This window comes from Pseudophryne corroboree, unplaced genomic scaffold (assembly GCF_028390025.1).
Source record: "Pseudophryne corroboree isolate aPseCor3 unplaced genomic scaffold, aPseCor3.hap2 scaffold_129, whole genome shotgun sequence".
Classification (NCBI taxonomy): domain Eukaryota; kingdom Metazoa; phylum Chordata; class Amphibia; order Anura; family Myobatrachidae; genus Pseudophryne; species Pseudophryne corroboree.
The window spans coordinates 670,456-680,000 of NW_026967915.1; the positions used below are offsets into that span (position 1 = coordinate 670,456).

At 34.9% G+C, this 9,545-nt stretch overlaps 6 non-coding genes across 6 annotated transcripts; all 6 read right to left on the reverse strand.

Annotated features, from left to right (window-relative positions):
* Positions 1 to 3,037: 3,037 nt before the first annotated feature.
* TRNAR-CCU (transfer RNA arginine (anticodon CCU)) lies at positions 3,038 to 3,110 on the reverse strand. Its single transcript has one exon. It is a non-coding gene; the product is annotated as a tRNA-Arg (tRNA).
* An 877-nt stretch (positions 3,111 to 3,987) lies between these two features.
* On the reverse strand, positions 3,988 to 4,060 carry TRNAR-CCU (transfer RNA arginine (anticodon CCU)). Its single transcript has one exon. It is a non-coding gene; the product is annotated as a tRNA-Arg (tRNA).
* An 894-nt stretch (positions 4,061 to 4,954) lies between these two features.
* Positions 4,955 to 5,027, reverse strand: TRNAR-CCU (transfer RNA arginine (anticodon CCU)). The gene has a single exon. It is a non-coding gene; the product is annotated as a tRNA-Arg (tRNA).
* Positions 5,028 to 5,889: 862 nt separating this feature from the next.
* On the reverse strand, positions 5,890 to 5,962 carry TRNAR-CCU (transfer RNA arginine (anticodon CCU)). The gene has a single exon. It is a non-coding gene; the product is annotated as a tRNA-Arg (tRNA).
* A 1,876-nt stretch (positions 5,963 to 7,838) lies between these two features.
* TRNAR-CCU (transfer RNA arginine (anticodon CCU)) lies at positions 7,839 to 7,911 on the reverse strand. Its single transcript has one exon. It is a non-coding gene; the product is annotated as a tRNA-Arg (tRNA).
* Positions 7,912 to 8,769: 858 nt separating this feature from the next.
* TRNAR-CCU (transfer RNA arginine (anticodon CCU)) lies at positions 8,770 to 8,842 on the reverse strand. The gene has a single exon. It is a non-coding gene; the product is annotated as a tRNA-Arg (tRNA).
* Positions 8,843 to 9,545: the final 703 nt, after the last annotated feature.

Genomic DNA, 9,545 nt, shown 5'->3' on the forward strand with positions numbered 1-9,545 from the left:
CAATCTAAACACTACAAGACTGTTGTACAGTTGAAGCAAGGATAAAGTATCAACTCTAGTGACGACACAGCTGATTTAATGAGTTCCACCCCAGATGGGACTTGAACCTACAATCCCTAGCTTAGGAGGCCAGTGCCTTATCCATTAGGCCACTGGGGCTTACTGACTTTCTCATTCAAGACTGATAGGTTTTTAATAGTCAATTATTTATTTTTGAGAAAAAGTGAAGCTGTTTACTGTGTTCTTTGCATTACCAAGTCCAGCAAGAAATGTGCTGGTACTATCCAGAGCTGTCAGTATGGATTATCATGCTCTATTGCAAAAAAACTATTTGATGCAACTGCTTTACCAACAGTGTGTTAATCTTTTCAATTGCTGTTTTGTTGGCTGACTGAAGGAAGATATGCAGTGCATTTGAACCAAAGCAGATGTGTGCTGACAACTTAAATTCACAATCATGTTTGTGTTTTTTCTTTCTTTCTTTCTTTCTTTCTTTCTTTCTTTCTTTCTTTCTTTCTTTCTTTCTTTCTTTCTTTCTTTCTTTCTTTCTTTCTTTCTTTCTTTCTTTCTTTCTTTCTTTTTTTCTTCCATCCTTTGTAATATCATATTAAATATTAAGGTAGAAGATTATAATCAATGACTAATGACATAAGAAAAAGGAAAAAAACTGTAAACAAAACTGCTTCAGGTGAGACTTGAATTCACAACCTTGACATTGCTCAACAGATACTGTCTTATAAGTACCACGCGCTGTCCAATTGCACCACTGGAGCACTTTGCAGCATAAAACAGTTATGCTAGATGTGGATTTTATTCAATACAATCAGTACAGTCATAAGAATTAAAAAAGAAAATCATTTTTGGTGATGAATGATGAGCAACAAAGGATCATGCATGCCAGATGGCACTTGAATAAGCTTTCCACAGTGATAGAAAAGTAAACAAAAAAAACACAACAATGTTATAATAAATGTCATTTTTAGCTTCTGTGGTCATGTTTTTGCAATCTAAACACTACAAGACTGTTGTACAGTTCAAGCAAGGATAAAACATCAACTCTAGTGATGACACAGCTGCTTTAATGAGTTCCACCCCAGATGGGACTTGAATCCACAATCCCTGGCTTAGGAGGCTAGTGCCTTATCCATTATGCCACTGGGGATTACTGACTTTCTCACTCAAGACTGATAGGTTTAAATAGTCAATTATTTATTTTTGAGAAAAAGTGAAGCTGTTTACTGTGTTCTTTGCATTACCAAGTCCAGCAAGAAATCTGCTGGTACTATCCAGAGCTGTCAGTATGGATTATCATGCTATATTGCAAAAAAATCTATTTGATGCAACTGCTTTACCAACAGTGTGTTAATCTTTTCAATTGCTGTTTTTTTGGCTGACTGAAGGAAGATATGCAGTGCATTTGAACCAAAGCAGATGTGTGCTGACAACTTAAATTCACAATCATATTTGTGTTTTTTCTTTCTTTCTTTCTTTTTCTTTCTTTCTTTCTTTCTTTCTTTCTTTCTTTCTTTCTTTCTTTCTTTCTTTCTTTCTTTCTTTCTTCCATCCTTTGTAATATCATATTAAATATTAAGGTAGAAGATTATAATCAATGACTAACGACATAAGAAAAAGGAAAAAAACTGTAAACAAAACTGCTTTGGGTGAGACTTGAATTCACAACCTTGACATTGCTCAACAGATACTGTCTTATAAGTACCACGCGCTGTCCAATTGCACCACTGGAGCACTTTGCAGCATAAAACAGTTATGCTAGATGTGGATTTTATTCAATACAATCAGTACAGTCATAAGAATTTAAAAAGAAAATCATTTTTGGTGATGAATGATGAGCAACAAAGGATCATGCATGCCAGATGGCACTTGAATAAGCTTTCCACAGTGATAGAAAAGTAAACAAAAAAACCACAACAATGTTATAATAAATGTCATTTTTAGCTTCTGTGGTCATGTTTTTGCAATCTAAACACTACAAGACTGTTGTACAGTTGAAGCAAGGATAAAACATCAACTCTAGTGACGACACAGCTGCTTTAATGAGTTCCACCCCAGATGGGACTTGAACCCAAAATCCCTGGCTTAGGAGACCAGTGCCTTATCCATTAGGCCACCGGGGATTACTGACTTTCTCATTCAAGACTGATAGGTTTTTAATAGTCAATTATTTATTTTTGAGAAAAAGTGAAGCTGTTTACTGTGTTCTTTGCATTACCAAGTCCAGCAAGAAATGTGCTGGTACTATCCAGAGCTGTCAGTATGGATTATCATGCTATATTGCAAAAAATCTATTTGATGCAACTGCTTTACCAACAGTGTGTTAATCTTTTCAATTGCTGTTTTGTTGGCTGACTGAAGGAAGATATGCAGTGCATTTGAACCAAAGCAGATGTGTGCTGACAACTTAAATTCACAATCATATTTGTGTTTTTTCTTTCTTTCTTTCTTTCTTTCTTTCTTTCTTTCTTTCTTTCTTTCTTTCTTTCTTTCTTTCTTTCTTTCTTTCTTTCTCTCTTTCTTCCATCCTTTGTAATATCATATTAAATATTAAGGTAGAAGATTATAATCAATGACTAATGACATAAGAAAAAGGAAAAAAACTGTAAACAAAACTGCTTCAGGTGAGACTTGAATTCACAACCTTGACATTGCTCAACAGATACTGTCTTATAAGTACCACGCGCTGTCCAATTGCACCACTGGAGCACTGTGCAGCATAAAACAGTTATGCTAGATGTGGATTTTATTCAATACAATCAGTACAGTCATAAGAATTTAAAAAGAAAATAATTTTTGGTGATGAATGATGAGCAACAAAGGATCATGCATGCCAGATGGCACTTGAATAAGCTTTTCACAGTGATAGAAAAGTAAACAAAAAAACCACAACAATGTTATAACAAATGTCATTTTTAGCTTCTGTGGTCATGTTTTTGCAATCTAAACACTACAAGACTGTTGTACAGTTGAAGCAAGGATAAAGTATCAACTCTAGTGACGACACAGCTGCTTTAATGAGTTTCACCCCTGATGGGACTTGAACCCACAATCCCTGGCTTAGGAGGCCAGTGCCTTATCCATTAGGCCACTGGGGCTTACTGACTTTCTCTTTTAATTCTGATAGGTTTTTAATAGTCAATTATTTATTTTTGAGAAAAAGTGAAGCTGTTTACTGTGTTCTTTGCATTACCAAGTCCAGCAAGAAATGTGCTGGTACTATCCAGAGCTGTCAGTATGGATTATCATGCTATATTGCAAAAAAATCTATTTGATGCAACTGCTTTACCAACAGTGTGTTAATCTTTTCAATTGCTGTTTTGTTGGCTGACTGAAGGAAGATATGCAGTGCATTTGAACCAAAGCAGATGTGTGCTGACAACTTAAATTCACAATCATATTTGTGTTTTTTCTTTCTTTCTTTTTCTTTCTTTCTTTCTTTCTTTCTTTCTTTCTTTCTTTCTTTCTTTCTTCCATCCTTTGTAATATCATATTAAATATTAAGGTAGAAGATTATAATCAATGACTAACGACATAAGAAAAAGGAATAAAACTGTAAACAAAACTGCTTTGGGTGAGACTTGAATTCACAACCTTGACATTGCTCAACAGATACTGTCTTATAAGTACCACGCGCTGTCCAATTGCACCACTGGAGCACTTTGCAGCATAAAACAGTTATGCTAGATGTGGATTTTATTCAATACAATCAGTACAGTCATAAGAATTTAAAAAGAAAATCATTTTTGGTGATGAATGATGAGCAACAAAGGATCATGCATGCCAGATGGCACTTGAATAAGCTTTCCACAGTGATAGAAAAGTAAACAAAAAAACCACAACAATGTTATAATAAATGTCATTTTTAGCTTCTGTGGTCATGTTTTTGCAATCTAAACACTACAAGACTGTTGTACAGTTGAAGCAAGGATAAAACATCAACTCTAGTGACGACACAGCTGCTTTAATGAGTTCCACCCCAGATGGGACTTGAACCCAAAATCCCTGGTTTAGGAGACCAGTGCCTTATCCATTAGGCCACCGGGGCTTACTGACTTTCTCATTCAAGACTGATAGGTTTTTAATAGTCAATTATTTATTTTTGAGAAAAAGTGAAGCTGTTTACTGTGTTCTTTGCATTACCAAGTCCAGCAAGAAATGTGCTGGTACTATCCAGAGCTGTCAGTATGGATTATCATGCTATATTGCAAAAAATCTATTTGATGCAACTGCTTTACCAACAGTGTGTTAATCTTTTCAATTGCTGTTTTGTTGGCTGACTGAAGGAAGATATGCAGTGCATTTGAACCAAAGCAGATGTGTGCTGACAACTTAAATTCACAATCATATTTGTGTTTTTTCTTTCTTTCTTTCTTTCTTTCTTTCTTTCTTTCTTTCTTTCTTTCTTTCTTTCTTTCTTTCTTTCTTTCTTTCTTTCTTCCATCCTTTGTAATATCATATTAAATATTAAGGTAGAAGATTATAATCAATGACTAATGACATAAGAAAAAGGAAAAAAACTGTAAACAAAACTGCTTCAGGTGAGACTTGAATTCACAACCTTGACATTGTTCAACAGATACTGTCTTATAAGTACCACACGCTGTCCAATTGCACCACTGGAGCACTGTGCAGCATAAAACAGTTATGCTAGATGTGGATTTTATTCAATACAATCAGTACAGTCATAAGAATTTAAAAAGAAAATCATTTTTGGTGATGAATGATGAGCAACAAAGGATCATGCATGCCAGATGGCACTTGAATAAGCTTTTCACAGTGATAGAAAAGTAAACAAAAAAACCACAACAACGTTATAACAAATGTCATTTTTAGCTTCTGTGGTCATGTTTTTGCAATCTAAACACTACAAGACTGTTGTACAGTTGAAGCAAGGATAAAGTATCAACTCTAGTGATGACACAGCTGCTTTAATGAGTTTCACCCCAGATGGGACTTGAACCCACAATCCCTGGCTTAGGAGGCCAGTGCCTTATCCATTAGGCCACTGGGGCTTACTGACTTTCTCTTTCAATTCTGATAGGTTTTTAATAGTCAATTATTTATTTTTGAGAAAAAGTGAAGCTGTTTACTGTGTTCTTTGCATTACCAAGTCCAGCAAGAAATGTGCTGGTACTATCCAGAGCTGTCAGTATGGATTATCATGCTCTATTGCAAAAAAACTATTTGATGCAACTGCTTTACCAACAGTGTGTTAATCTTTTCAATTGCTGTTTTGTTGGCTGACTGAAGGAAGATATGCAGTGCATTTGAACCAAAGCAGATGTGTGCTGACAACTTAAATTCACAATCATGTTTGTGTTTTTTCTTTCTTTCTTTCTTTCTTTCTTTCTTTCTTTCTTTCTTTCTTTCTTTCTTTCTTCCTTCCATCCTTTGTAATATCATATTAAATATTAAGGTAGAAGATTATAATCAATGACTAATGACATAAGAAAAAGGAAAAAAACTGTAAACAAAACTGCTTCAGGTGAGACTTGAATTCACAACCTTGACATTGCTCAACAGATACTGTCTTATAAGTACCACGCGCTGTCCAATTGCACCACTGGAGCACTGTGCAGCATAAAACAGTTATGCTAGATGTAGATTTTATTCAATACAATCAGTACAGTCATAAGAATTTAAAAAGAAAATCATTTTTGGTGATGAATGATGAGCAACAAAGGATCATGCATGCCAGATGGCACTTGAATAAGCTTTTCACAGTGATAGAAAAGTAAACAAAAAACCCACAACAATGTTATTTTTAGCTTCTGTGGTCATGTTTTTGCAATCTAAACACTACAAGACTGTTGTACAGTTGAAGCAAGGATAAAACATCAACTCTAGTGACGACACAGCTGCTTTAATGAGTTCCACCCCAGATGGGACTTGAACCCACGATCCCTGGCTTAGGAGGCCAGTGCCTTATGCATTAGGCCACTGGGGCTTACTGACTTTCTCATTCAAGACTGATAGGTTTTTAATAGTCAATTATTTATTTTTGAGAAAAAGTGAAGCTGTTTACTGTGTTATTTGCATTACCAAGTCCAGCAAAAATGTGCTGGTACTATCCCGAGCTGTCAGTATGGATTATCATGCTCTATTGCAAAAAAACTATTTGATGCAACTGCTTTACCAACAGTGTGTTAATCTTTTCAATTGCTGTTTTGTTGGCTGACTGAAGGAAGATATGCAGTGCTTTTGAACCAAAGCAGATGTGTGCTGACAACTTAAATTTACAATCATATTTGTGTTTTTTCTTTCTTTTTTTCTTCTTTCTTTCTTTCTTTCTTTCATTCTTTCTTTCTTTCTTTCTTTCTTTCTTTCTTTCTTTCTTGCTTTCTTTCTTTCTTTCTTTCTTCCATCCTTTGTAATATCATATTAAATATTAAGGTAGAAGATTATAATCAATGACTAACGACATAAGAAAAAGGAAAAAAACTGTAAACAAAACTGCTTCAGGTGAGACTTGAATTCACAACCTTGACATTGCTCAACAGATACTGTCTTATAAGTACCACGCGCTGTCCAATTGCACCACTGGAGCACTTTGCAGCATAAAACAGTTATTCTAGATGTGGATTTTATTCAATACAATCAGTACAGTCATAAGAATTTAAAAAGAAAATCATTTTTGGTGATGAATGATGAGCAACAAAAGATCATGCATGCCAGATGGCACTTGAATAAGCTTTCCACAGTGATAGAAAAGTAAACAAAAAAACCACAACAATGTTATAATAAATGTCATTTTTAGCTTCTGTGGTCATGTTTTTGCAATCTAAACACTACAAGACTGTTGTACAGTTGAAGCAAGGATAAAATATCAACTCTAGTGACGACACAGCTGCTTTAATGAGTTCCACCCCTGATGGGACTTGAACCCACAATTCCTGGCTTAAGAGGCCAGTGCCTTATCCATTATGCCACTGGGGCTTACTGACTTTCTCATTCAAGACTGATAGGTTTTTAATAGTCAATTATTTATTTTTGAGAAAAAGTGAAGCTGTTTACTGTGTTCTTTGCATTACCAAGTCCAGTAAGAAATGTGCTGGTACTATCCAGAGCTGTCAGTATGGATTATCATGCTATCTTGCAAAAAAATCTATTTGATGCAACTGCTTTACCAACAGTGTGTTAATCTTTTCAATTGCTGTTTTGTTGGCTGACTGAAGGAAGATATGCAGTGCATTTGAACCAAAGCAGATGTGTGCTGACAACTTAAATTCACAATCATATTTGTGTTCTTTCTTTCTTTCTTTCTTTCTTTCTTTCTTTCTTTCTTTCTTTCTTTCTTTCTTTCTTTCTTTCTTTCTTTCTTCCATCCTTTGTAATATCATATTAAATATTAAGGTAGAAGATTATAATCAATGACTAATGACATAAGAAAAAGGAAAAAAACTGTAAACAAAACTGCTTCAGGTGAGACTTGAATTCACAACCTTGACATTGCTCAACAGATACTGTCTTATAAGTACCACACGCTGTCCAATTGCACCACTGGAGCACTGTGCAGCATAAAACAGTTATGCTAGATGTGGATTTTATTCAATACAATCAGTACAGTCATAAGAATTTAAAAAGAAAATCATTTTTGGTGATGAATGATGAGCAACAAAGGATCATGCATGCCAGATGGCACTTGAATAAGCTTTTCACAGTGATAGAAAAGTAAACAAAAAACCCACAACAATGTTATAATAAATGTCATTTTTAGCTTCTGTGGTCATGTTTTTGCAATCTAAACACTACAAGACTGTTGTACAGTTGAAGCAAGGATAAAATATCAACTCTAGTGACGACACAGCTGCTTTAATGAGTTCCACACCAGATGGGACTTGAACCCACAATCCCTGGCTTAGGAGGCCAGTGCCTTATCCATTAGGCCACTGGGGCTTACTGACTTTCTCAATCAAGACTGATAGGTTTTTAATAGTCAATTATTTATTTTTGAGAAAAAGTGAAGCTGTTTACTGTGTTCTTTGCATTACCAAGTCCAGCAAGAAATGTGCTGGTACTATCCAGAGCTGTCAGTATGGATTATCATGCTCTATTGCAAAAAAACTATTTGATGCAACTGCTTTACCAACAGTGTGTTAATCTTTTCAATTGCTGTTTTGTTGGCTGACTGAAGGAAGATATGCAGTGCATTTGAACCAAAGCAGATGTGTGCTGACAACTTAAATTTACAATCATATTTGTGTTTTTTCTTTCTTTCTTTCTTTCTTTCTTTCTTTCTTTCTTTCTTTCTTCCATCCTTTGTAATATCATATTAAATATTAAGGTAGAAAATTATAATCAATGACTAATGACATAAGAAAAAGGAAAAAAACTGTAAACAAAACTGCTTCAGGTGAGACTTGAATTCACAACCTTGACATTGCTCAACAGATACTGTCTTATAAGTACCACACGCTGTCCAATTGCACCACTGGAGCACTGTGCAGCATAAAACAGTTATGCTAGATGTGGATTTTATTCAATACAATCAGTACAGTCATAAGAATTTAAAAAGAAAATCATTTTTGGTGATGAATGATGAGCAACAAAGGATCATGCATGCCAGATGGCACTTGAATAAGCTTTTCACAGTGATAGAAAAGTAAACAAAAAAACCACAACAATGTTATAATAAATGTCATTTTTAGCTTCTGTGGTCATGTTTTTGCAATCTAAACACTACAAGACCATTGTACAGTTGAAGCAAGGATAAAGTATCAACTCTAGTGACGACACAGCTGCTTTAATGAGTTCCACCCCAGATGGGACTTGAACCCACAATCCCTGGCTTAGGAGGCAAGTGCCTTATCCATTAGGCCACTGGGGCTTACTGACTTTCTCATTCAAGACTGATAGGTTTTTAATAGTCAATTATTTATTTTTGAGAAAAAGTGAAGCTGTTTACTGTGTTCTTTGCATTACCAAGTCCAGCAAGAAATGTGCTGGTACTATCCAGAGCTGTCAGTATAGATTATCATGCTCTATTGCAAAAAAACTATTTGATGCAACTGCTTTACCAACAGTGTGTTAATCTTTTCAATTGCTGTTTTGTTGGCTGACTGAAGGAAGATATGCAGTGCATTTGAACCAAAGCAGATGTGTGCTGACAACTTAAATTCACAATCATATTTGTGTTTTTTCTTTCTTTCTTTCTTTTTCTTTCTTTCTTTCTTTCTTTCTTTCTTTCTTTCTTTCTTTCTTCCATCCTTTGTAATATCATATTAAATATTAAGGTAGAAGATTATAATCAATGACTAACGACATAAGAAAAAGGAAAAAAACTGTAAACAAAACTGCTTTGGGTGAGACTTGAATTCACAACCTTGACATTGCTCAACAGATACTGTCTTATAAGTACCACGCGCTGTCCAATTGCACCACTGGAGCACTTTGCAGCATAAAACAGTTATGCTAGATGTGGATTTTATTCAATACAATCAGTACAGTCATAAGAATTTAAAAAGAAAATCATTTTTGGTGATGAATGATGAGCAACAAAGGATCATGCATGCCAGATGGCACTTGAATAA